This window comes from Adelges cooleyi, unplaced genomic scaffold, assembly GCF_023614345.1.
Source record: "Adelges cooleyi isolate 19-005CV unplaced genomic scaffold, UGA_ACOO_1.1 ACOO_flye_CR_arks_rails_tigmint_CR_PRNA_108, whole genome shotgun sequence".
In the NCBI taxonomy this organism is placed as follows: Eukaryota; Metazoa; Arthropoda; class Insecta; order Hemiptera; family Adelgidae; genus Adelges; species Adelges cooleyi.
In genome coordinates, this window is record NW_026095761.1 from 370,667 (window position 1) to 395,890 (window position 25,224).

The 25,224-nt window shown below is 34.3% G+C and overlaps 1 protein-coding gene across 3 annotated transcripts in view; it reads right to left on the bottom strand.

Moving 5' to 3' along the window:
- The window catches only part of LOC126838937 (putative polypeptide N-acetylgalactosaminyltransferase 9), a 119,440-nt gene that overhangs the window by 55,211 nt on the left and 39,005 nt on the right, over positions 1-25,224 (bottom strand). For all 3 annotated transcript variants that reach the window (XM_050573763.1, XM_050573754.1, XM_050573745.1), the window contains exon 3: positions 16,689-16,748. The gene's annotated coding sequence lies outside the window, so the exon portion shown is untranslated. The remainder of the gene's footprint in view (positions 1-16,688; positions 16,749-25,224) is intronic.

A 25,224-nucleotide genomic window follows, 5' to 3' on the forward strand; every position in this document is an offset into this window, starting at 1 on the left:
TAGTGCCGTTGAGACGAATGCTAATTGTTTAATGGCCGAGATAAGTTTATGTATTTCACTGGTGGCCGGTATAGCTTTTACGGTCATGCAACAACTGGGTTTGAACAATTTTTTTACTATTCTATAACATATTAGCACGGACCTCGCGTCCAAAGTTTATGATGTATTTTTACTACCGCGGTACATCGGCTGGAGGAAATGTATTACTCTTCAGGTACGGTTTACCTGGTTATTCTATAAAACAAACGTGTCGTTCCACGCGACATAAAAGTGTTTTCCTGTTGGGTTAGATTAGCCGCCGTCGGATGACTGTGTACTTTTGCACGGTCAACGGAAATCGCTCATCAGATTGCCACACACTAAGACTGGACGGTTTTTCTCCGTTCGGTGTTCGTCATTAAGACGGGTTTGCAGTGATCTATACAGTGGATTACATCACACAGACCGGCGGCAACAAAACGACAGCGCACGGTGACCGGACAACAAATTAAAGCTGTCTAATCCGCGGCCACGTCAACGTTATCTAACGAGTTCAGAGGAGAGTCTGGTGAAGCTAGCGAATCCTTTTTACAGACGGCCAGGTTCTCGACAAGTAAAGGGTGTCTCTCAAAAAGAACGCCGGATTTAAATCTGCTATAAATTAAATTTAGCACCTTAAGACTGCGTGCATATTATGACAAACGTTTCCATAAAAACAATTGGATTTAGTGAATTACGGATATCGTCTTAATAGATCTCGCCGTTTCCGACCCGCGTTCAACGTTATCCAGAGAGCACCGGCTAATCTAACCACTATTTACATCAGCTACTACTATACGCGTGGTCCATTGTACTTAGCACGGTCATTTTGGGCGGTTACTCGAAAAAACAATCAAACCGCACAACGGCATCCGACCTTTGCTCTGGCGGCCGGAAAATCAAAATCTCAGGGGAGGGTGCGGGCATTGTGTTTCGATTGATCGCAGAAGCGGCAGCACGTCGCCCGTAGGAAGTCGGAAGTCTATTTGGTAGCCTCGCGCCCTTTCACACACACACACACACACACATTCTTCTACTTATTGTTGTTGTTGTTATTATTGTATTTTAAAAAGCCGACGGATGCGCTCAGCCGACATTGTATCTCTCACGTATGACTTTGGGCACGCACGATAACGGAAACGGCGTATTCCGAGATTGCCGGCCGCGGTCTTCGCGGGTAGCACACACACACACAGTGGCGCTATACACCAACACGGTTGTGCGCTTTTGTCTCGGTCAAATAAATTGCCAGCGTCGCGTTAATATCCAATTCAAACAAACGCGCCGGGCCGAACCGAACGGAAACGCCGTACGCAGTATATTTTATCAACCCGGAAGTCGGCCGTTTTATTCCGGTGTGTGTGTGTGTGTGGTGGTCCGCAAAGGGTCGGTCGGATCAAAAGAGTCGTCGGTCTCGCGTAAAGCATTTGCCAACAAGACGCCGGTATAATGCGTGTAATAAACTTTTGGGCGAGGCGAGGCGCGACCTTTGGCCTTTGCCGCCGCCGTTGTTGTTTTAGCCCGACGGGGCCAGACGGTGTTAATTATTGTATATTGTATACAAGCCATACATTGCTGCCTTCTATCGTCCAGAGAGCTTGCTTACACACGATGATATCATATTCCGCCACGGTTAAGAGTCAATATTCTTCTTCGACAATACTCTTAATTCTCGAAATAGTTTCATGCGCGCAACAGAATAACTGCATGAATCTCCACAAAAGACAGACTACAAAGATGGCAAGACGAGCTGCAACCAGAAGAACCAATCCCCAGCCTCTCACTAACTCCCGCCGGATGAGATCTTACCACGCCACTGGGGGAATCCCCAAATAGATTGAGAGCAGGACGGGTGAGGACCAAATCTATCATAGTAAAATGGGGCTTTACTGAACAAGGCGAAGCGTGTAAAAGTGAAAAACGACAGACCGATGAACACCTTACGGCTTACATATACCATACTGGCAAACACGAGTACTCTAGAGCTATATAAGGCCCCTGGATACCGACCATTTTTAAGGAGTTTTATAAAGGCAATATTTAAGAGTAAAGTGGTTTTAATAAATTTCGAAAATGTCAATTAATTAACCGGTTAATTTCTATAAACTTCGTGGTATTATTTTTAATTTAAATTATTTTGTCTACGAGTAAAAGCCATTTTAGTCAATATAATAGTACCTACATTTTTCGTCCATCGCACAGGCTGAACCAGTGGTGGTCCGATAAGTAATCTGAAAACATATTTTAATTCGTTATGTATAGTTTACTTGAGATCGGTCAGCGTACTTTTTTGATATCTTATTTCTTTTACGCATAAAACACGTTTGAACACATTTTATAAAATTTGGAAAGGGTTGAAATTAAAAAATTAAAAAAAAATACTCTGACCGATCTCAAGTAAACTTCATGACGAATTCATATCTGTTTTTAGATTGCTTATCGGATCATTGGTTCGGCCTGTGCGATGGACAAAAAATGATGTGTTTCGGCTGAAAAAAAAACGGTCGGTATCCTTAAGGGCCTTAAGAGTTCTGGGCGAAATCACAATCCGACGACCGTAAATAACAACAGCTATTATCATTATTGTATACGATATGTCGACGGTAGGTAAATCGACCAGAAGGATCACGAGCACATACATTTCCGTGCGTTTATTATAACTATGGTGTCGGAACGACAACCTCCCTTTCCATCAGCCACCCTCGACCGTATAATGACGTGAGCGAATTTACGGTGCTCGTGTTGACACACTCTGACATTATGGTAGGTACACCTCTATTTATCGGCTTGCACAGCAAAAACCAGCGGCCGGACAAGCATCGCCCACCCGACGCAAACATGATGTTATTAAATGATATCGCAGCTAATAATTTACAACAGGAGCCGTTTCGGAATAAGACGTTATTGACCGTAACGTCCCGCACAGAAGCTTCAACATCTTCAGCAGGCAAACCGTATTATTATTATTACCATTTTGCCAGCGTCCGTTGTCATACTCGAGCACTACACGCGTCGGCGACCAGCAGACGACATGACAGAGGAACGTTTACCCGGATTACGCTTTGCGGTTTGCCATGTTAATTAGAACACAAGAGCGGCAGTAGGGGGCCAAACCGAACCGACAGTAAGTTCGGCCGAAAACTTACTCATGACCACCTCACAAAGTTTGCACGAAAAAAAAATATACACCCAAACAACAGTATGCCAATTCAAAGCGTTGCGCGACAACGAGCCACACGACTGTACAACAGAAAGTATGCACAAGTCCGTGTAAGTCAAAGTATACGCTGTATATACTCTACAGGTTAAACCCACTACAGTGGAGCTTTTTGTTCAGAAGGTTGTATGTATAGATTTCATAAAAAGATAAAATACTATTGTGAACGTTAAAAAAATAACCAACTTATTCACGTCGAACGGCAAATAACCCGACCGTATCCATTTTAAAATAATACCCAACTCGGTATCAAATCTATTTTGGTAAACGCAGCCCACTCATCAAAGTTACTATTTCATAAAAAAAATGAATGAATCAATACTTAGGCGGTATATTATATTAGAGACTATTGTTCTGTTGTTTCATTGATAAAAGCAAAGATAAGCAGCTAATACACATTGACCGTCTTCGTTATTATTATTTTTTAATATATGAGTGTCTGAGCTTGTGATAAGTCTAGTGTGTTTAATGGTCGTTTTTATTTACTATATCCTGGACGTTTTACGACTGCCTGGTAGGTATATTTTGTCCCGATAACAGTGCTGCAGCCCGCTAAGTCGACCCATTAAGCAAGTAAGCGTTTAAAAAGTTATTATACTGTTTGTGGGTGGTAAAAAAAAGTAAAACGAAGTAAAAACTTAGGCGATATAGAACTTTTTAGGCGGCAGCGCACGTTTTTATCGCACCGCCGGCTTCAGGTCCCAAAAATGTATACCTGCGATAACGCCAAAATCATATTATATTACAAGCGAAGGAGTACCTACAGGGCCGGAAAAAAGTAGGCAAGTACATTTCGTGGAAATTACACTTATAAATGACTCTATCAGACGACTAAAGAAGTTGAAAAAAACCTTTATAAAATGGACAAACTTAAAAATATTAAAAATAATTTCCTAAGAAGGGCCTACTCGGTAAATTCTTTTTTTGTAGAAATTAAAATTCCAGAATTTTCCCGCAAAAATCGGTAATTTTCATGGGTTTCTTTAAGTCTCAGAAAAAAAAAGGAAATTTCAACTTTATTTTTTTTTTGTTCCATCTGTTTCATGCTAATCAATGGTTTTGAAATAATTTATCTATATTGTACTACAGTATGTTACTATATTTTGAATTTCTACAGAAATATGACGTAAGAACATTTTTACAATACTACAGACATGTTCTGCAAGCTGTTCCGTCCAATTTCAATTATGCCACCAGATCGGTCTAAAATATATAAGATTTTCTATAATTAAACCGAGTACCGTGAGTTACTAGAAAAGTGATTATTCTATTTTGTTGCAGTACCGTCTTACAACCTTCGGGTGTACTACAAGCAAACCTGCACATACACGCGAGTTAATTAAAAGCCGTTTAAATTATATGGCGCGACGTTCGTATGAAGTCAATGGAAGTTGACTCTGTTTACACAATGCGCCCATAATATTATGTATGAAACATAATAATTTGTACTACTACTACTAATAGCGATTCGCGCTGTAGACGGAAAACAATGGTGACCGTTTTATAAATTAATAACGACCCGCCATTAACACTTTAACACCGCCCACCGTTCGTATTGTGCTTTGGACGGAAATTAAAAACCCTTAAGAAATTAATAATTTGTATTTTTTGTTTATCCGGAGAAAGGGGGAAAGTATGCTCTAATCGTTCACCCTTTTAACTCGTTTTCCGGAGTCGAAAAAAAAAAAAAAAACATATTATTCAAAAATCGGTCCTACCTAACCGGCGGCAAAGGGCAATAAAATATATGAATTCATAGTATTACACTTTGGGTCTGTTCTCAGCCACGACAGCTGTTGTTGTATAGTACTTGGGTTAACGATAATATCCGATACGGATCATTTGTGTTTATGATTTTCGTTTGTAATCTGATTTCCACTTTCAAGTAGTACCCGAGGGGTGTTCTTAGGTTGTTGTGCGAAACACCGTACAATCGGTTCGTTTGTCCTTCAACTGCACCAAACATATTATTACATACTTGGCGAATATAACTGATAAACGTCGGTTACTCTATTTATTGACTGGTGTTCCATACCAGTGAAAATCCAAGCTAGGCCAACAAACACATATAATACATGTAATCTTTATCGAGTTAGTAATTATATTTTCGCTTACAATCGAATTATAAGTTTACATTTTCATATTTTAACATTGATTTGATAAACGTTCTGAAAAAATTGGTAATTGCTTTTTGTATACGCATGGACAAATTGTTGTGTTCACTGTTAATAAGTATAAATCCGTTAAATGTGATATTTAAAGAGGTTTGCCCGTATTTACAAAAGCGTCAAACGACATAATATTATTTTAACATAAATATGACAGTCGCGTATATTAGACATGACGTTATGGCGAAACTTAGTTTCAGTATTTTGATATATGCATTAAATATTTTATACAAACTTACAATCGGTTATTAAAACATTTATTCCCAATTGCATTTACATATACATAAATAAACTATACCGCTATACACATAAATCAAATACAAAATAAATTTGATAAATGCGATGAAAAATACTTAACATTCTAATTCTAAATTCGTTGTGTATAAGTGTGAAAATACATTTTTTAAAAAATGTTCATATAAATTACATTCCGTATAAATTTATTATTATATGTTAAAAACTGGTTTTCACGCCAAGTAAAATAAAAAAAATTGATTATATTTTGCATTTGGATATTCAAACTAGTTTTAACACCACATATTTTTTTAGCTGTTTTTGCATATGACAAAAAACGTTCTTTGTTGAAAATATAATACTTATAAATAATAAGATACGTGGCAAAAGTAACACCTCGATTTTTTTTTAAAATATTATATTCAAAATGGATAAAAAATAGCAATACATTATTCATGACATTTAAACAAACAATTTAAAAACCTAGGATAACCAATATTTTTATTAATGTATTCATATATGCGATTTACTTGTGTGTAATTGTCTTAAGCACTTTTAAAGTTTGGAATTAATATAGAGTTATCAAAACATATTAGATATTTTATAGCACTTAATTTGAGTTGGTCTTATAACATTTTGCCATTTTTCCCGCACAAAAATTATCCTATTTTCGAAACTAATAATCTTATTGACACTTTCATACTTAACACAAAATGATCTTATTAATTTCACGTTTTGTGGTTTTTCAAACCCTTTATTTAAATATGTGCCGTATGATTTGTAACCCATCTTCATAAATATTTCCAACTGTTGGTGTTTATAATAAAAACAAGTTTTTCAGCCGAGTCTGCAACCACGAAAGAGCATTTACATGTCTCGTTGAAGTACCGAACAAATTTAGAGTAGTGGTGAATTTATAGTATATTAAGCTAGTATATTAAAACATCAAGTCTCTGGCTAATATTGTAGTGTGTAATATCTGGCTTAAAACAATTCACAGAGAATTCGGGCCCTTAAACTATTTTGAATTTATCATTTAGTTCTAATTTAAACGACGAACGTACAAAATATCTCTTATCTCCCACCCCTATCTACCCTACCCCCATCTTCCGTTGATAACGTTTTTTTTCGTGACGCTTTTTTCGGTTATGTGCCAGAGCTAATTCTCATCCCCAACCCCAACCCCATTCCCAACCCCATCTCCGCGTCAACTTTTTTTTCGGTTATGTGCCAGAGCTAAGACATAAAAATGTCAAAAACCTTCTGTATTCCTGATCACGTATTTCGTTTTCACTATTATTTCATCAATCTAAAGTGTTAGAAAACGAGACTTAAGGGGCTGAGTTTATCGTGTCACCGGCAATGTATTAATCGAGGGGGGGGGGTCAAACGTTGGACAACAAATATAGGTACCACTGGCTGTCAATATTGGCCAAATGTTAACACGAATATCCAACATGCGCAAACGTAGGTACCATTTACAGCAGGGGTGCCGGCTGCCTGCAACAACTTCTCTCGATAGTCGATGGTCGCATGGTCTGCTCATCAATCACATCCCTTCCGGCCGTTCGCTTCGACCACCGCCGCCAGCCAAACACTGCCATTCCACTGCTGCGAGCGAGCGCATGCGACGGCCATTGACTGTATTGTAGCCAAAATAAATCACAGTTTTGCACCAAATCCATAAACGGTCATAAATCATTTTCTAACCGTTCCTCCAACACCGTTTGAACAAAATATAATGCGTCGGTGTACAAACGCACGTAGGCGTGAAACGCGACTATAGACGGACAATAATCATATCAAACTACCGGCTAACACTATTATTAGTGGTCGGTATTAATTAGATGTTAATGGTTTACAAAATTCATAACTTCGAAGAAGAAAAAAGGCGCGTCAACGTCCGGTCCACATACATTTTTTTTTAAATTCGAGAAAAAATATCGAAAATTGTTAATTTTTTATTCATACGAAAAGTAGATGTGTCTTTTAAACTAAATTTAACGAAGTATTGCTGGTATTAATCATAAGAAAAATAGAGTGTACAAAAAAAATTATGAAAAAAATGTACAATCATCAGTACATAAATTCAAGCACTAATAATTGTACTAGCAAAGATAATCAACTTGTTTACACCGTTATAGTTTAAGGTTTTTCCTAATAGGTATTTGGTGTCTACTTTTTCTTATTATTTTTTTTACCATTTACACGATGCTTAATTATTCAATTTAATGTTCAATTCAGACTAGAAAACAGTCGAAAATTAAAAAAACAGTTGGAGGTAATTCAAAGAAAATTCCACCTAAACTAAGAAAAATACAATAAACCTTTTCTTACAACGAAAAAATGAACGATAAATAAGTTTTTTTGAAAATATACACAAATAAAATGCTTACAAACTGTTCAAGTTGAATAAATGTCTCATTAAGTTTGAAATGGAATAATTTTCACGAAACAACATTAGTAAATTAAATCAATCAAATGAGTAAAAAAACCCTATAAAAGTTAACAACAATAGTTTTGTTGATTGATTACAATACAATATAATATGTAATTGATTTTTCGAAAATATTGTCAGGATACCTTTTGTGTGAACGCTTTTGTGTTGGTTATTTCTGTAAAAAAATGTCCACAGCGGTCAGACAAAGGTCATACAAAGCCCTCATAATCATTAACGGAAAACAGTATGAATAACAGCAAACGTAGATTTTTCACTTGTAAAAGTATAAATAAAATCATAATTCCTGTACTGTGTCGTTTGGAGATTCGACAGGTGCGTTTTTGTTGTATATTTTTAATGAAACTGTAAACGCTTGTCCGGCGGTAGCGCATATAATACGGCCTAGGAGTTTCGCATGATGTACCTACCACTTATCATTTTTTAATGACAGCTATTTAAGAACGGCGAAAGTCGGCGAATTACGGCGAGTGAGAATATATTAATGTATTTTAATGTTAACGACGAAGACACAACGACGGTTCATCGTTCCGGCAATAAATATCGTCACGAGCACGACTCCGGAAGTCCGGACCAAAAATGTAATGTCAATTATTAAGCTCTGCCCAAGTCCATAAAAAAAAAAAAAAACATGAACTCCTCGGGCACGATAATACAACGGCTTTTCGTTTCGCGACAGGTGTCGACCATATAATAACACACAACCCGTACAAGGCAATAAAACCCGTACACGGTTAATTGAAATAACATAATCATAATCACATTATGAACAAGACAAACGCGTCAGACGAAATAGAGGCGAAAACTTTCATTGTTTATTTTTCTAAGTATTGTCACATACCTACTAAATATTAAGTTAGGTTCGAGCCGGTCAAGTTTTCTCAACTATTAAGTTACTTGCGACGAGAGCACATATCGCACATATAATATGATTTAACCTGACGTCGGTATCTATGTTTCATTTTCTCGGGCAATATTTATTGTTTTATTGTCAAATATAAAGTCAGAGTTGTGTGAAATTTTTTATGAAGGTGGCAATAATAAAAACAATAAAAAAACCATGTGTCATACGTGCAGCGGAAAGTTTTTGATTTATGTTGGATGAAAAACTATTCATAATTTATGTCAGCCACACTGTTGACTTTATTTTTTATTTTCGATGCTCTAAAGTTTACACAACTACAGTAGCTATTTTGAAATTTCTGAGTTTACATTAAAATAATGCAGTATCAAATTTAGATTCTCAGACCCCGCGTCAATTACAATTAAGTTAGGCTAGGTAAGGGTCGGTCGTTCCTCCGGTGTACTACAAGTGCACGAGAGGGGAAAAAAGTCAGGTAAGGTTGAATAATAACATCATAATTCCATTTAAACATTTGATTAATAAATAAAATGAATTACATTTTCACGGTGGATGAAGTCATATTTGTTTTTATCGTCACGATAGAATAAAAAAACAAATAAGTATGTAAGTATATAGTATTTTGTTTTGAAGAATGATTTAATATAATTATTTGTATCACGTTTTATAATAATCGAAGGCGTTCACGGACGTGTTAAGGACGATATGTACACATTTATCATTATGCACCGTATTCAATCACAACCGTGTGTCGTTCGTGTCACGGATATTCTTATTGTTTTTTTATTTTTACTATTATCGCCAAATCGACGGTCGTGTCAAGGTGGTAGTTTGACGACCAATGTGGCGGCGACAGCAATAGCACGTCCCCGTTTACATAGTATTATTGTATAACATATTAATAATATATTATGCATATTATAAATCTGCGCGGCATTCGTTAACACACGCCGTAGGTTTTTGTCTTAAACACGTTGTTTGTTATTATTGTAAAAGTGTATTTTGCGCTCGTGCCAAGATAAATTCGCCAAAATGCGCGCCTTGTAATAATTATTTTCACTTGGCGGCGCTTCCATTGAAATCCGACCGTGATTTGTGCACGAGGAGCTGTGTGTGTATTCTTGTGTCTGTTCGTTTCCACGGCAAACAATGCCTATATAAAACGACCACCACCCCCCCCCCCCCCGGTGGCGCGGTCTCGGTGATCTTGTGTGTGTGTGTAGCAAAAACACACACTTATGCAGTGTACTGTTATTATAATTGTCTTAAGTGTGATCCAAGCGGAAAAAGCAGAAATGGTATCGCGTAAAGGGTGCGAGGAGGGGCCAGTCGAAAGATGCAGAAACGGGGAAGTTAGCGCAATGCGTGTGTCCGTTTAAACGGTATTAAAAAATTTAATTACATTGTTTTTTTTTTTTTAACTCTATACTGTAAATTACACTGGCGCACGTGTCGTGAAAAAAATTACATTATCAAATAAACAATTATTATTGCTGAGAATAACAAGCGCTTTAAAAAAATTACCTGTACGACCCTTTTAATAGTAACTGGTTGACGTTTTTATTTCAGAAAACTGTTCCGACGGAGTTTTATAGAAATTACAAATGTATAAAAGGGTAGTAAAAGAAGAAAAAAAAATTGTATCAAATGAGACCGTTTTTTGTAAAAAAAAAAAATAAAAGATAATACGAATCAGTACGAGCGTTTTTTTTTTAGTCGCTTCCACGCGAAAAGTTTAAAGTCAACATGTTTTTTAGTTAATATAGAAAACTAAATTTTCAAAAACGAAATTCAAGTTAACTCGAAACACTATTATGAAAAAATTTTGTATTTAAGATGTGATTGTATAAGGTTTTTATAATTTTTGTTCAAAAGTACAATCGTAGTAAACGAGCTAAATATGATAGCTAAAAAAAGGCATTATTGGATATACTTATAAAATACATAAGGTAAATTACACGAAGCGGGGCCAATAATAAACCCTCGTGGTTAATATTTATAAATATATATATTTTTTTTTAAATTAATAAACGCATTTTGTCTTTAAGACATTATAGTATGGTTAATATTTTATTTCCTGAATACCAAGACTCTTGACTGTGTATTGCTTGGGGGATATTCCGTTATTTTCGCAATAATTGAAATCTGCTATTGGGACGAGAGAAAAATATAATGCCGAGAGGCAAGTGCGGACGATGCCAATTAAAAATATATAAAAATGTCTCTGTCGTCGCGGATAAACTGAAATTCACCGAAATCGCTTTTCTCGGCCATTAGTTTTGTTCTAAAGGAACGGGAGTCAATTTTAAAAACGGCGAAAAGGAAATTTGCAAAAATGTCAACGATAGCTCTCCCCCCGCCACCACGCCGTCAAATGTTTCGAATTCCTATTTTTATTGTACATTTTTAATATACAATTCCAACCTCTTCTTCCTCCAGAGTTGCCGTTGTACGGTTTGAATATTAAACGCACACGATCCGGTCGAAATCCACTTATGCAAACACAACTTTCCCGTATTAAGTTCGGTCAACGCTTTACATTGTTAATAAAATCAAGTTTTTGGTTATAGATCTGCTCTCGTCACGGCAGCCCAAACGATGGAGCGAAGACAAACTGATGGATTCCGATTATTGAGGGGCGATATTTTTTTCCGTTCAACTGTCCAACAACTGATAGAAGCTGTTACCGCAAAATACATTCATGTAAAGCGTTCAGGTATTTCTAACCAATAATATAAAATCCGAAACGTAAACGCCCATAGACTACACATAATAACAGCGATCCCTCCGTACAAGTACCCGCCCCTTAATCGCGTTTTTCACTTGACAACTTCAAAGGTGATGTTTCACCTTCTAGTTGAAATAAAGTTTACGCGTTAACCGCGGTTTATTTCGAAATTAATATAATATAGACGCATAATTAATAACGGATGAATTATTAATGTAATAATATTATAATGCATACTAATCAAAAACAGTACAAGTGCCCTCGCACTAATCCCTCCTATACCGCCGAGACTTAAGAGCGACTGTCCCTTATAATCCACCAAAGAAGCGAACGCGTGGTATTGTAATCATCAGCTTAAATGTTTAAATATTCTAACGTACAACTTACAAGTACTAATTTCAATAAATTTCCACCTGTAATAATATTAATGTATGGTGATCGGCGCCGTTAATAACCACAACTGCCTACCTACCAGTCTAATTAATATTTTATTCTAGAAAATTGTGTCGGAAGTAGCGTTAGACCGAAAAGAGGCAGCTCCTTTGTGTTTGATGAGTTTTTTTAATTTTTACAAAACATAAGTCCATATGAACGTCTTATGCTCCTTCATGCGTGAGACGATTCAAATGGTCGTCTTATAAGTTATGATATTATTAAAGCTCAGCTTATACCTTTTGAGTGCACTACTTAATAGTGTATGGATAACGATTTTTCTGTATCAGAACTCATAACGATCAAATTCACAAGAGTAGGACCGAAGACAAGGGCCGGGGTCGAGGTGTCTAGCATCTAAAAAATAATCAAATAATTTTAATGTGCAAACGCCGTGTCATATCGGTTTTTACAACTTGCACTGAAACGCCGTTTTTATTTGTTGCCTTTCTGTCAAAGATCTTGGCCTCGTAAATATGTGCGGCGCACGCGCTCGACAACTTTATTATAAGATGAATTATTTACATTTTTCTTACATATTTTGACTTCAAAAACCAATTCAAGACGTCAAAATAATAAAAAGAAATCGGCAAGTTCTAAGTAATAAGGTTTATGTATAAAACAAAACAATACACGTCGTTTGTCCATCATATAATAAAGTTTTAAACAGCATAGCTGGAATACACATTTTTTTGTCAATCAATCTGTTAACGATGGAGGATTTTATTTTATAATCATTTATTTATCGCAACGGGTATAAAGTATAGAACTCGTTTTGGAGTACAATATAAGTAAAATAATTGTAATAAAAGAATTAACACAATATTTTAAAAACAATATTTTTTTTTTGTACAGCATAACTTAAAAGAACAAAATTCATTCCATTGTTTTGATGGTGTAGACGATTTGTCGTTTAATCAGAGAAAACACTGTGTAGAGAAAAAACCGACCACGCGACGGTGAGACGGTAATGCATATTATAATAACGTGAAAGACCAAAGACAAATGAAATAAACAAGTGAATACTGCTTTGTGATCTTAACGGAAGGACTGAAAAGGCCCAGTAAATGCGCCTAGTCGGCTATAAAACAATTTATCGCTGACAAGTCGTGAGCTTATGAAATTTTTGTTATTGCCCAACAGTAGTATATTACCGCAGCGGTTAATAGTAGGTCAGGAGGTGAGGTAGGCAAGAGGACGACGGCTTCCGGTCGAGCGGAAAGAAGCCACCGGAAGTTAAAGACGCCCAGTCGAAGGTTACGACTAAAAAACCGCGAACGTACCTTTTATTATTATTTTATAGCAAAAAAATAATACAGCATTCTTCAACCGCGTATATTTAGGTACAAAAACAAGTAAGATTTTTTCATTAATATTTGATTTATATAATTAGATTGAATGAATGAAGCGTTAAAAAAAAAACGACGCGACGGTTTCATAAAAAGTATTAAGCGGTGACATTGTTTTAATTGTTATTACAATTACCATCAGTTAGCGTCATTCATAAAGTCGAAAAGCGCCCTTAAATATCCATAAGTAAGTTCTTATTTTTGTGTATTGTTTTTTTTTTAACAAGGATTATATTATAATTAAGTTTGAAAATAAAATATTGACGAGTAATTAAGTATTTTAATTACGATCGACCGAGATTAGTAAAAATAAATTTAAAAAAAAAAAATGTAATAAACGAGCAATAAACTCGATGGCCAAGTTATTTTTCATTAAAAGCAGCTGCTTACGCAAAATATAATAGCCCGACAAAAGTCCGGAGAACATAATATTAGAAGAAAAAAAAAATACAATGAAAAAAGTTTCGACTGGGGAATTATAAATTATAGTTAGCGAAAACTCAAGCACTTAAACTTTATGGGTTTAAATAAAATAACAGATTATGTAAATAATTATATACCTATATACTATGATTTTCACTAAAACAAACAAAACGTAGGTACGCTACATTCGTATGGAAGTAAAGAGTTTTAAATGAATAAGTAATATTTTTGTTGAGAAAACAAAGCGCCGATATTACCTTGTAAGTTACACGTTGTATTTTATTTGTCGGTTATAACTGCAGTCATTTATCACACATTTGGAACAGTAATATACGGAGTTGGCTAAAACATTATATTTTAACTTTCATTTTTCAACGTGATGGGCTAAACGTTTTGTCAATCGTTATACTATATTTTTTAAACTAGAAATTGGGATGTTAATATGTACTTATTATACAGTGATTGTGATTGTTTCGGCCGTGGCCGTACATCATCCGCAGCTAATAATGTGTACTTAAGTAATTACGCGTTATGTTATAAGTTATACAACACAAAACAAAACACCTAACCACCTAACCTTAACGGGTAAATAACCGAAACGAGTTTTTTTTTTCCAAGACATATTATGCGTTAATAATGTATTAGTGAACATCTGGGAACATCTGGGGTCAAACATTTTTCATTTAAAATAAATGAATATAATAATTCTGTATTAACTATTATATTATTGCTCATGTTTACCAACAACGACGCAAATTAATTAATTTACAACATTATAACAGAATATATTAGTAACATAATTCTTGGCCGTCGGGACGGAATGCTTCTTGAGAAGTCAAATACGACGTCCCACGATAATTTGCTAATGACAATTTCTCATACAATCGGTTAGGAAATTCGGGAAATTATAAACAATTACAGTAAATACAAATCCTCTCATGGGGCATGTTGTGCACACAGTGTGGGTAGGTATATATTGTCATCTAATTTGGTGAAATTCGAGAAAATACGATATTTGCACGCGACTCGAGAATCTGTGTAATTTACCAACAACAGGACCGCACAGTCTTCGTCAAAGAGTAAGATTCGGTCACGAAGAGAACGCACATAATAATATGATATGTATACATTGTGTACACCGGCCACTCGTGTTAGAGCACAATTATTATTATTACAAAATAGGTATGTCGTTTGACACGTCCAAAAACGAAATGATATAATTACGATTTATGGCGGCGTTAAATTACAAATAAATATAAATACAGCTTTTTATATCTTAGACACCGGTTATCTTATACATTAATATTATAACCCGTTGCGGTGAATAATTATAATAAGAATTAAACGCCCGCGGTAGCGTCACTTTACGAATAGTAATAATATAATATATTTTAAAGCGTGTACACATATACACAAAGGATAAGTGCGCGCATACCGTATTATTATATACTAACTGTAAATAACTGTAGACGTCATTTATCAGGACTACCGGATCTTATCCGGTGATGTATGCTAAGACTATTCCGCTAACCTAACCACTTAGATATTGTCGCGTCAGCCACGAGTAAACTTCGAAGGTATACCGACGTATTAGGTATATGTTTTATTCTCCGGCCAATCTTGTCGGTCATTTGGCCGTTAATAGCAAACCAATAAATGTGTAAAAGTAATGATGAAAACTGTTTGTATGTACTTCAAATACCTACAATATGGTATAGGCAGGAGAATGTCGGCGGTTTTGAAGTTTAATAGTCGCGATACCGCGCCAGGACAGATGGAAAAAGGGTTTGGCCGGGCCACGTTAATTGTGCACGGGACGGATAGACAGATAAAGCGGGCAGCAACGGAAGAGAAAAAGACAGACATAGTAATTGTGTATATAGTATACATATATATATATATATATATATAATACAAGAAAGGGGGATTGGACATGGATAACTTAATCCGACCGACGCAAGCGAGAAATCGTTGGGAGAAAACGATCTCCGATAGGTTTCAAATTAAATTACTGCTATTGCCGATGAACCTTTGGATTAGCTTCGTATATATATATATATTATATACCCTTCGATGGTCTAAAATCTAGAGGAAACAATCGAAACCACAGTACGTTCCACAATAATTTGAACCCGATTGTTTCTCTGCAGTAAATCCGGTTTTATTAAAATACACAATATGGCACCGTAGCCGGTAGGTATGACCGGGATTACTCGACGAATTTTTAACTTTTTTTTAATTTGAGTCACAGGAAACTATTTACTTTAGAATAACTATATCGGTTTTATTTAACAGACGGCGCGGCACCTCGATAATTGGCCATTTTAGAAAATCTAATAGCTGTATGCTAAGTGATGCATACTCAAAATATTATTATAAACATGTGACAGTACAATACAATGTATGAACGACGGTCGTGTCAAAATCAACTAATATAGTAAATACCACTTCACTCTTGACATCACGTTTAAAAATGGTAACTTGTCAACCGATTTACACTTTAAAGAATATAATAATAAATAATAATAATAATTGGAAAAATCAAATCAAGCACTCGTAATTACGTTATAGTGCCTAAAATTAACTCAATTAAGAAAATATAATCTCTAATACGTTATCTTATATAACATACCCATACAATAATTTTACTAATGTAAATTGTAAATATATCTAATATAATATTTAGTTAATATAATAACAAATAGAACTCTCCAATCTCTCTAGTACATATGAGAAACAAAATTGTTTTTGTAACAAGTTCTACAATTGTATAATATAAAAAATTGAATTCAATCTTACCTTAAAAACGTCTTAATTGTGACTCGTTTGTGTAGTTTTAGACATTTTGTGTTGGGTGACCTGCAACAGTAAAAAAATTTAATTTATAAATGCACAAAATAATTCAGAAACTCGCTACTGTCTCTATATTAGATTTTCTATAAATTTAAGGCATTTTCTTCTTCGGCGAAAAAAGGATACTTTTGTGTTATGAAGGATGTTTAGGTACAAACGTCCTTCATAAAGAGAAAATGAAATTCCGATGTCAAAAATAAGATTTTAATTAAAAAAGAAACCCGCTCGCTATTTTCAGAAAAAATGATTTAAGACTAAAACGAACTTTTCTTTTTTTCTTTGTCAAACTCCTGACCTCATAAAACTTGTATTCATAACCAAATTTTATAGAAAAAAGTGAACATACTATAACCATTTCCCGTTCAACAATAATATGCGTCAAACTTTATTGTTCTTCGACTCTAATTGCCAAAGCTAATAAAAGTTAGCTCAAAGTTATTTGTATACTTATTTACTTTTTACGCATTTTATTCCTTTTAATATATTATACAAAATGTCGAAATCACGAATTTCATAGCCTTAGTGGTTACAGTAATAATCACTGGTTAGTGAAGCCATATAAATAATAAGTAATAAACAAATTCTAAAAAATAAAATAAAAATAGTTGAATGTCATTCTAACAATATTATATGCTCCAATAAGCATTATTATTTTGTTTGAAAGGAAATATTTTGCTAGTATTTATAGGTATTTTTATTTTTTATTTTATATATTAGCTTTTATAAAAAAATGTATACAACATATATTGCGTTGGTTAAAATATATATTATAAATCATTTGAATTGAAAATTAAAACATGGTGACTGACAGAATGGGTGACATGTTAAAGTAGCTGTGTTTCACGTGCAAAACGAATGGGCGGATAGGAAGGCGTCGGCGTCGAGTCACGGGAAGATAAAATTAGATTAGGTTAATTATATACCAGTTAGTGTAAAGTTAATGTCAACTAGAATAAATTCGAAGAAAAAATTTCATCGAACTAAAGGGCGTTGTTCCCACGTTAGTCTCATTGGGCAATCAGGATTTTCAAAATTTTAAAAATCCTCAAACCCAATTGCTTTAAAATGTGATTTTTAGGTTAAGAGGCTTCGGTTTAGATCATTCTGTTTTAGAGATTTTGGATTTCCAAAAACCTGAAATTCCGGTTTTGGCCCAATTATTCTGATTATGATGATCCAATCATATCAATCTCCTCCTCGTGTGGACATGATGCGGTCGTTGGAACAAACCACCAACATTAGTATTTTTTCTATAAATCGATACGATATAATATAATAGAAATATATACAATTAGTATGTGAACACATAATGCTGTGGACATTAATATTGTGTTCATTTGTACGGATTGGGTTATAAAACTGTATGCGAATACACAGCTAGAATGGAGAAACTCTTTGCTTAAAGACGTAAAACGACCGTCGTTAATGGATATGAAGTACCTACATAGGTATATAAGTTATTTTAAAACAATTACGAGTGTCGAGTGTTCTGAGAGTTCAAATGGATTTAACTGCACACGGATAGTCCGTATAGTGAATTTGATATAATACACATATAGGATAGGGTTGCGAACGGTTTCGTTCGAAGATTAATCACCACTTTAGTTAGGTACACACGTGTCGTTTGTAGTATCTATTGAAATATTGAAATTTTGTTAGATCGTCGAGCTGTGTGTATACAAAACAGAGATTTCACATACACATAATAGAATGTGTGTGTGTAGGTGGTACTCTGTGTACTCTGCGTGTAGCGATTCGGATTTGAAACACATCACTGCAATAGTCACGGGGGGATGTGTAATGGTCCCCGATTGAGAACGAATTTGCATACGCATCACGTGCACACAACGGTAACATATATAATAAATATATATATATATGTATATGGAGAGACAGGGAGAGTTTTTAACATTCTTGCACCGGAAGATTCGTATGGATTCGTGCGTGTACGTACGGAAATTCCGCTTTGCTAGACAAATAACCGACCGCTCGACGGTAAATCTAACGAAAAACTATTTCTCTTTCACTGCGTGTATAAATGTGTTCCAAAACCAAAAAAAAAAAATGTGTTCACCGTCGGGCCGACACGTTTGTCTCGGAGAGAAAATGAAAATTTCCTAGCAGCACGTATGCCGGCAGCCCTCTTATTCTTTCTGTGCCTATAGGTCGGTCGATAAAGCGCCGAAGCCTCCGCAAGTCGACGGTCTTCTGATGAGGTTATTATTATTATCTATCTCTCTCTCTCTCTCTCTATCTCTTTCCGCCTCGATACGCTGGAAGTATATTTAATTTCGACAATTCCGAATCGCAACACGATTTTCGCCATTTTTTTTTCTCCACCTCCTCCGCCCCGAAGCTTTGATATTAAAAACGCCATAACTGCTAACCGATTACCGATTTTGCTCGGCAACAACCCCCGGTCGCCAACTCACACCGTCGGGTACGGTGTAAAGGAACAGAAGAGCTTTTTTAGCAATAACACAGAACCGAGTCTTGGCCGCTTAAGTCCGGCAATTAAAATGGAACGCTCGTAGACGCGTCACTACTGCACTGTTAAACATGGGCAATTAAAAAGTCGAAAACAATTACAACAATATTATATTTTGTAATTATAATGTACACACAACAAAGCCAATAACTACTACGAAAACAAGACGCACTACAACAGACAGTAAGTATCGGCTGTTTAAATGGCTTCTACTAAACTTGTATTGGAATATCGAGTGTTTTTTTTTTCTCCATAATTATTCCTAGTAGTATAATTATTGTTGTCGTATTCGTTTTGTAAACAGTTCACGTATTTCTCCCCGGCGCGACGACAAAAGGACAAAAAAAAAAAAAGGTGTATAAGGCCATATACCTTTTATGTACTCCTTATTTGTTATTCCATTAGACGACTGTAATAACCAACTTCTATTCAGTTAATTGAGGCGCCGAACAAAAATAATTACCAACACATAGTAGACGAAGAAAAAAGTAATTACAAAAATAATATAACTACCACTGGGGGCGCACTCGGAATTGGAAAAATTCAATTATGCAACAATACCCACACCGAATGAGTATCCGTGAATTATAATATATTTTTTTCTCCCTAGCAGAAACTTGTAAGGGGAAAAAAGCACTACGTTCTTTGGATGGTCTAATTGTGAGTCTCTTGGTCGTACTGGTACAGTTTCCAATTTGCCTGTCGCCCGTCACGTACCCGAAGACCAACACTTAAGCACAACCAAACTAATGTATATTCATTATTTATTTTATAGGCTGCATTTTAAATTACGGAGGTACAACTGAAAGACATTCAAACAACGGCATTGGATCTTCCCGAGTTTATTAACCGCCGGCAATGTTGCTTGGACGGCCATATCGATCGCCAGCGCCGAAGGGCGAATAATATTCTTATGTTATTTCCATTTGCCGACAATAAGACCAGGAACCTGTATAATATAATGATTTTGAATAAAATATCACAAGGCCGTATCGAAGCCATTCGTGTGGTAGAGACATATTATTATGTCCAACGAACTTTATCGTGTTACACCGTAAACCGCCTTATCAATAAGTGTTCTCGGTTTTAAAAACAATATGTTGTCGAATGCGTTAAGACCAAAGAACAATAACACCGTGTAGCACGAAAAAAAAAAGTAAAAACAGTCGATAAAAAACTGTTTATGGCACACAAATATTTTTTTAAGACATTTCCGCGATATTTTTTAAATATTAAATTTATACTTATAGTTGTGTGGGTAGTAAAATGACAAATTAGTATTGAAACCCTACTAAATACGTTTCTTAAGTATGATACAATAACAAGGTCAACTGAATAACTTAATAACTCTAACGCTTTAAAACGATATTGATTTGTATACTGCCTATTTAGTAATCACGTTGAAAATTATAATATATATAATATCCATCTTATAACAATTACCTAACCGAATGGTTTTCAAGCTAGTCATATAGTTTAAACGCAAAACGCACTATGAACTGTTAACCGTTAAACTCGTTGGGTCGTTAAGGACGACTAGTTTTATAGTATCACATCGCTTTAGGCGAATGTTTGACATACAGGAAAGGTCAACGGTAAACTTTAAGTATACACATGACGTCATTTTTGGTATAGTATTAATATGTAAAACAACCTACTGTCGTGCTCGCTAGCATCTACGTACTGTAATATAAAGTATGATTATAGTATACCGGATAATGCAATTTATTTCTAAACGGTGAGATCATAAAACCCTGGCAACCTTTTATCATGATCAAAGTAGTGAGCAATGCAAATTCATTGCTAATCGGTTTTGACCCATACCGCGCCAGGTAAGCATTCAAAGCGTTAAATTATTAAAATATTATGTACTCTGTTCTACCCCCTGGGATGCGTGAAGCTTTAATTTTTGTCCCGCGATCCTACTCTAAAAAACAAAATTTAAAACTATCACCCGATATGTTTTTGCTCTAAAATTGTGACTTGATGGTTTTCAATTATTTTAACGATGAGTCTATTCAACGATCAAGTATAATAAAATAAATAAATTTGACTTTTGATAACGTCGGTGGTTATCTTAGTAACTAAAGCATGACATATATGACATATAACGTTTGACGCTGATTAAATAATAGTCAAAGAAAAGTAGGTAAATCTCTTGTGACAAACTCACTTAAAAGATATATAACAATGTCACAATATGGTATTGTTATGAGTGCAGTAGTAAGTACTCAACGCGCTGTTATGCTCAAGTATTTGCCATTTTATTTATATTGTACGGCGAAGTAAGTATAAGTTAAGACTAGGAAATGACAAGCGATTGCCACATAACCCCGAAATGATCATCGATTTGTCAAAAATATATTTTGTGGGAACGAGTGACATGATGTTCTGTACAGTAATTATTATTAACATTTTTATAACGCCGCCGAGTCATATTCAGCCAACATCTCAAGCATATCTCTGATTATACTCAAGAAAAAAAAACGTTTTGCACACGAAAGCTTTATAGACTACATCTCGTTAATCGTATGTATACACAACATTTTAATTCCAACGAGACAAAATAAATATAACTTCCAGATCATTTTAATTAATCTCAAGTACTTTCATGGCGTTATCAAATTAAATGGTATTAATATTAGGGCGTGGTATCATTTTATATATAATTTATGTTTGTTCCAATGGAAAAAAAACACTATTATGTTCATTATCATAGTTAATGGAATAAAAGTGTAAATTTCATAGGCAAAATAGAAACTAATATAATCTCGTGTTAAATGTGTATTTTATACTTAGGGGAACGGAAAGCGCCAAATTTAAGAAGTCACTTTCTGAAGCGTCTACTGAACCGATTTCAAACATTTTTTTTTTTATTAAGTATAACATATTTTCTAAGGGGCTAAAAGGCCGATTTTTATTTCTGATTTCAAAATTTTAATAAAAAGGTTTATATTTTTACTTTTTCAATTTTTGGCCCAATAAAGTACCTTTCAGGTATAAGTTTTAATCTAAAGACTTACTAAACGAAGATTTTGGTTCAGAGATTTAGAAGACATCGTGAGCCCAGACGCAAAAAAAACACATTAATGTAAAAACAGTCAGAAATTAAAAATAATAACTAAAGTTTAAATGTTAGTATTAATTAATTTTGGACATAACTTGTAACTTGATTAGGTACCTGATTTTCAGTAGATTTATAAAAGTTACACATGGGATCATTTTTTAATAGGTTTTTCATCACATAACAAAATATACATGCTTTTTAAATAATCTAAAAACACGTTCGGCATAATTCTTTGACAGATGAATTACTTATAGGTCTCAAACTGGTCGACGTCATTAAACTGATGAAATTTAATTTACATAAAATTATGTGTTAATCTAATAATTGATTTATGACCGTGTAAACAAAGTTTTGGTTAAAAAAACATCTAAAATATGTTTTTTTAAGCCGTGATTGGATTATACACGTATTATGTAGGTACGCTTCACTCGTTGTTAACAGGTTATTATTATTATTATCAACAGTCACTATTACAATATTCTTACGGTAATAAAGTGTGAGCACATTACTTAATTCGCGTTATTAAGCCGTAAACCGTTTAAACGGTGCTAATCGATATTTCATAGAGATATCAACATTATTTCGATGAAAACATGATGTGTTCGATGATCCAAAACACCAGGTTCGTACTACATCCTTGACATATCTTTTAAGATTTGTAACCATCTTTTATTATTTTTAACGATCTAGATTTTCTCAAGGTACGCTGTATAGTAGTTCGTACCACTCTCCACACGACCCGTGGTGATAGGGTAACAATGGTTTTTCTCCTGTTCATGTCAAAAGTTATCAGCTATATACAAACCGTATTACCTAATAGAGCCACGGTATGATGTCAGTTTTTTTTTTTTAGTCGTGTTTTGTTGTTGAAAATAGAACCGTCCACACGATTACCGGATAATCATAATAATTGGTCGTGAAAAAAAAAACAAAAGAAAACTAAGTATACAATATACAGAGTTGACCGTAGGTTCACATTGCGCTCAAGTGCATACGGCATTGTGTTCCGCCGTGCAATTTTGTGAAGTTGTGTCTCGCTCGGTCGTTTATTTAATGACGTTAATTTACAAAAAAATTGAAAGACACAACCTGTGATCATTATTTTAATAATCAAACAAAATAATTACACTAGTATTTTAAACGAAAATAGAAAAGTTACCGAGGAGTCTCCATTTAGGCAAAACTAGCTACATTATTTATTATTTCTTTTTACCATACACCGTTGTGTAATTTTAATAACAAGCCTTACTGAATTAGTATTGATATATTGTATTTTTTTTTTACATGGTCCCACGTCACGTGAAGAGAAATAATTATAATTTATAGAAATCATTACCTATTATTGCATAAGGCCATTTTTTCTGAAAATGACGATTACTCATGAGTTACAACGTACGTGGTACTAACTAATAAAATACATATCGTTTAAGTGACTAACGTAGGTATAGCCCGAAACTATAAATTATACATACAGTTATATAAAACCAATAATAATAACAAACTTTTTTTAATAGCCAAAGTTTCGCGCACAATTAAATAATTAAAAATCCAATCGACAATCCACAAGTTTTAAGAAATCTATCTGAAAACTAACACTATTATATATATTTTAAATTAACGTGGTTTAATATAAGCAATCATTGAGTATATTCTACAGTATATGAGGTAATGGACCTTCACTCTTGCCAAATTTAGTTAATGTAATCAGCACTGGATTTATCGTCGTTTTTAAATCTCCTTTTTGATTTCTAACAACTTACACTTAATAAATCGAGAAAAAAAAATACTCAAGCAATTATAATTATTTAGCGAAGTAATGTACACTGTTTTTTAAAGCTCATTGTTAAAATTGATTTTTGCAATTGATTATATTTTAACTTTATACATAGAAGAATCGAAATACCTACGGCAAATACGTTTTAATATATATTGGGAAAAATGTAATGTATTTAATTATAGAAAAAAACATACTACGCGTAAGTTGAAAAATAAAAAATAGCACTGAGAAAAGTTAAGCTTATATAAAAATACAATTACTTCTGGTAGTAGATGAATTTGAAAATATTTACTTAGGTCTATAAACAACACATACACTTACCTAAATTGAGCGTACTGTATTAAAGTGATAAAAGCAATATACAATATTGAAAACTACTTGTTTTACCGTATTAGTTAATATGTTAATTTTCTGATGAAGTATACAAACATTTTTTAACTTTCAAAATAATTATTCTTCTTAAATTATTTTAACATTTGACATATTGTATATTAATAATAATCGTGTAACTCAATATAAAATTGTTGAAAATCTTTCAAAATAATTATTTGACTTATGAAAAAAATAGTTCCAATAATGTATTATTTTTTTGCATATCATTATTATCGTGTACTACTTATCTTACTATAGCTTTAAAATTCGAGAAAAAAATTATAAAAAACTATGGACATCAACTTATTTGTGTAATTTTAGCATATAGTGTGCACAATTTCCTATACTCATACACCCTTATAGCATAGAACGCTTCGTTCGATCATAAGATACATAATTAGCTGAATCATACATGTAGTTGGCTAATAATCCTCTGTATATTTTTATAAATGAATAAATTACTTTTGAATGAAAAAAAAAATATTCAAGTTTAATCAACCCCGAAGAAACCGTACGGGGTTGGATACCGTTTAAACATTTTTTATAATAATATTATCGTAATGTATAAAAAAAAAAGTCTGTACTCATGACGCGGATTGATGTGTGGTCCAAAATCAAAAACAACCCAATCATTCACACGGGAGGTCTTAATCCACACCCTAATGGACTACAGGACAGTTAATTAGGTCCTCGACGGCGTCGTCAACGTCAACAACAGCTCACGCACACACATACACACTTCGGGTCATTATCATTGTGTAGTTGTATTACTTACATA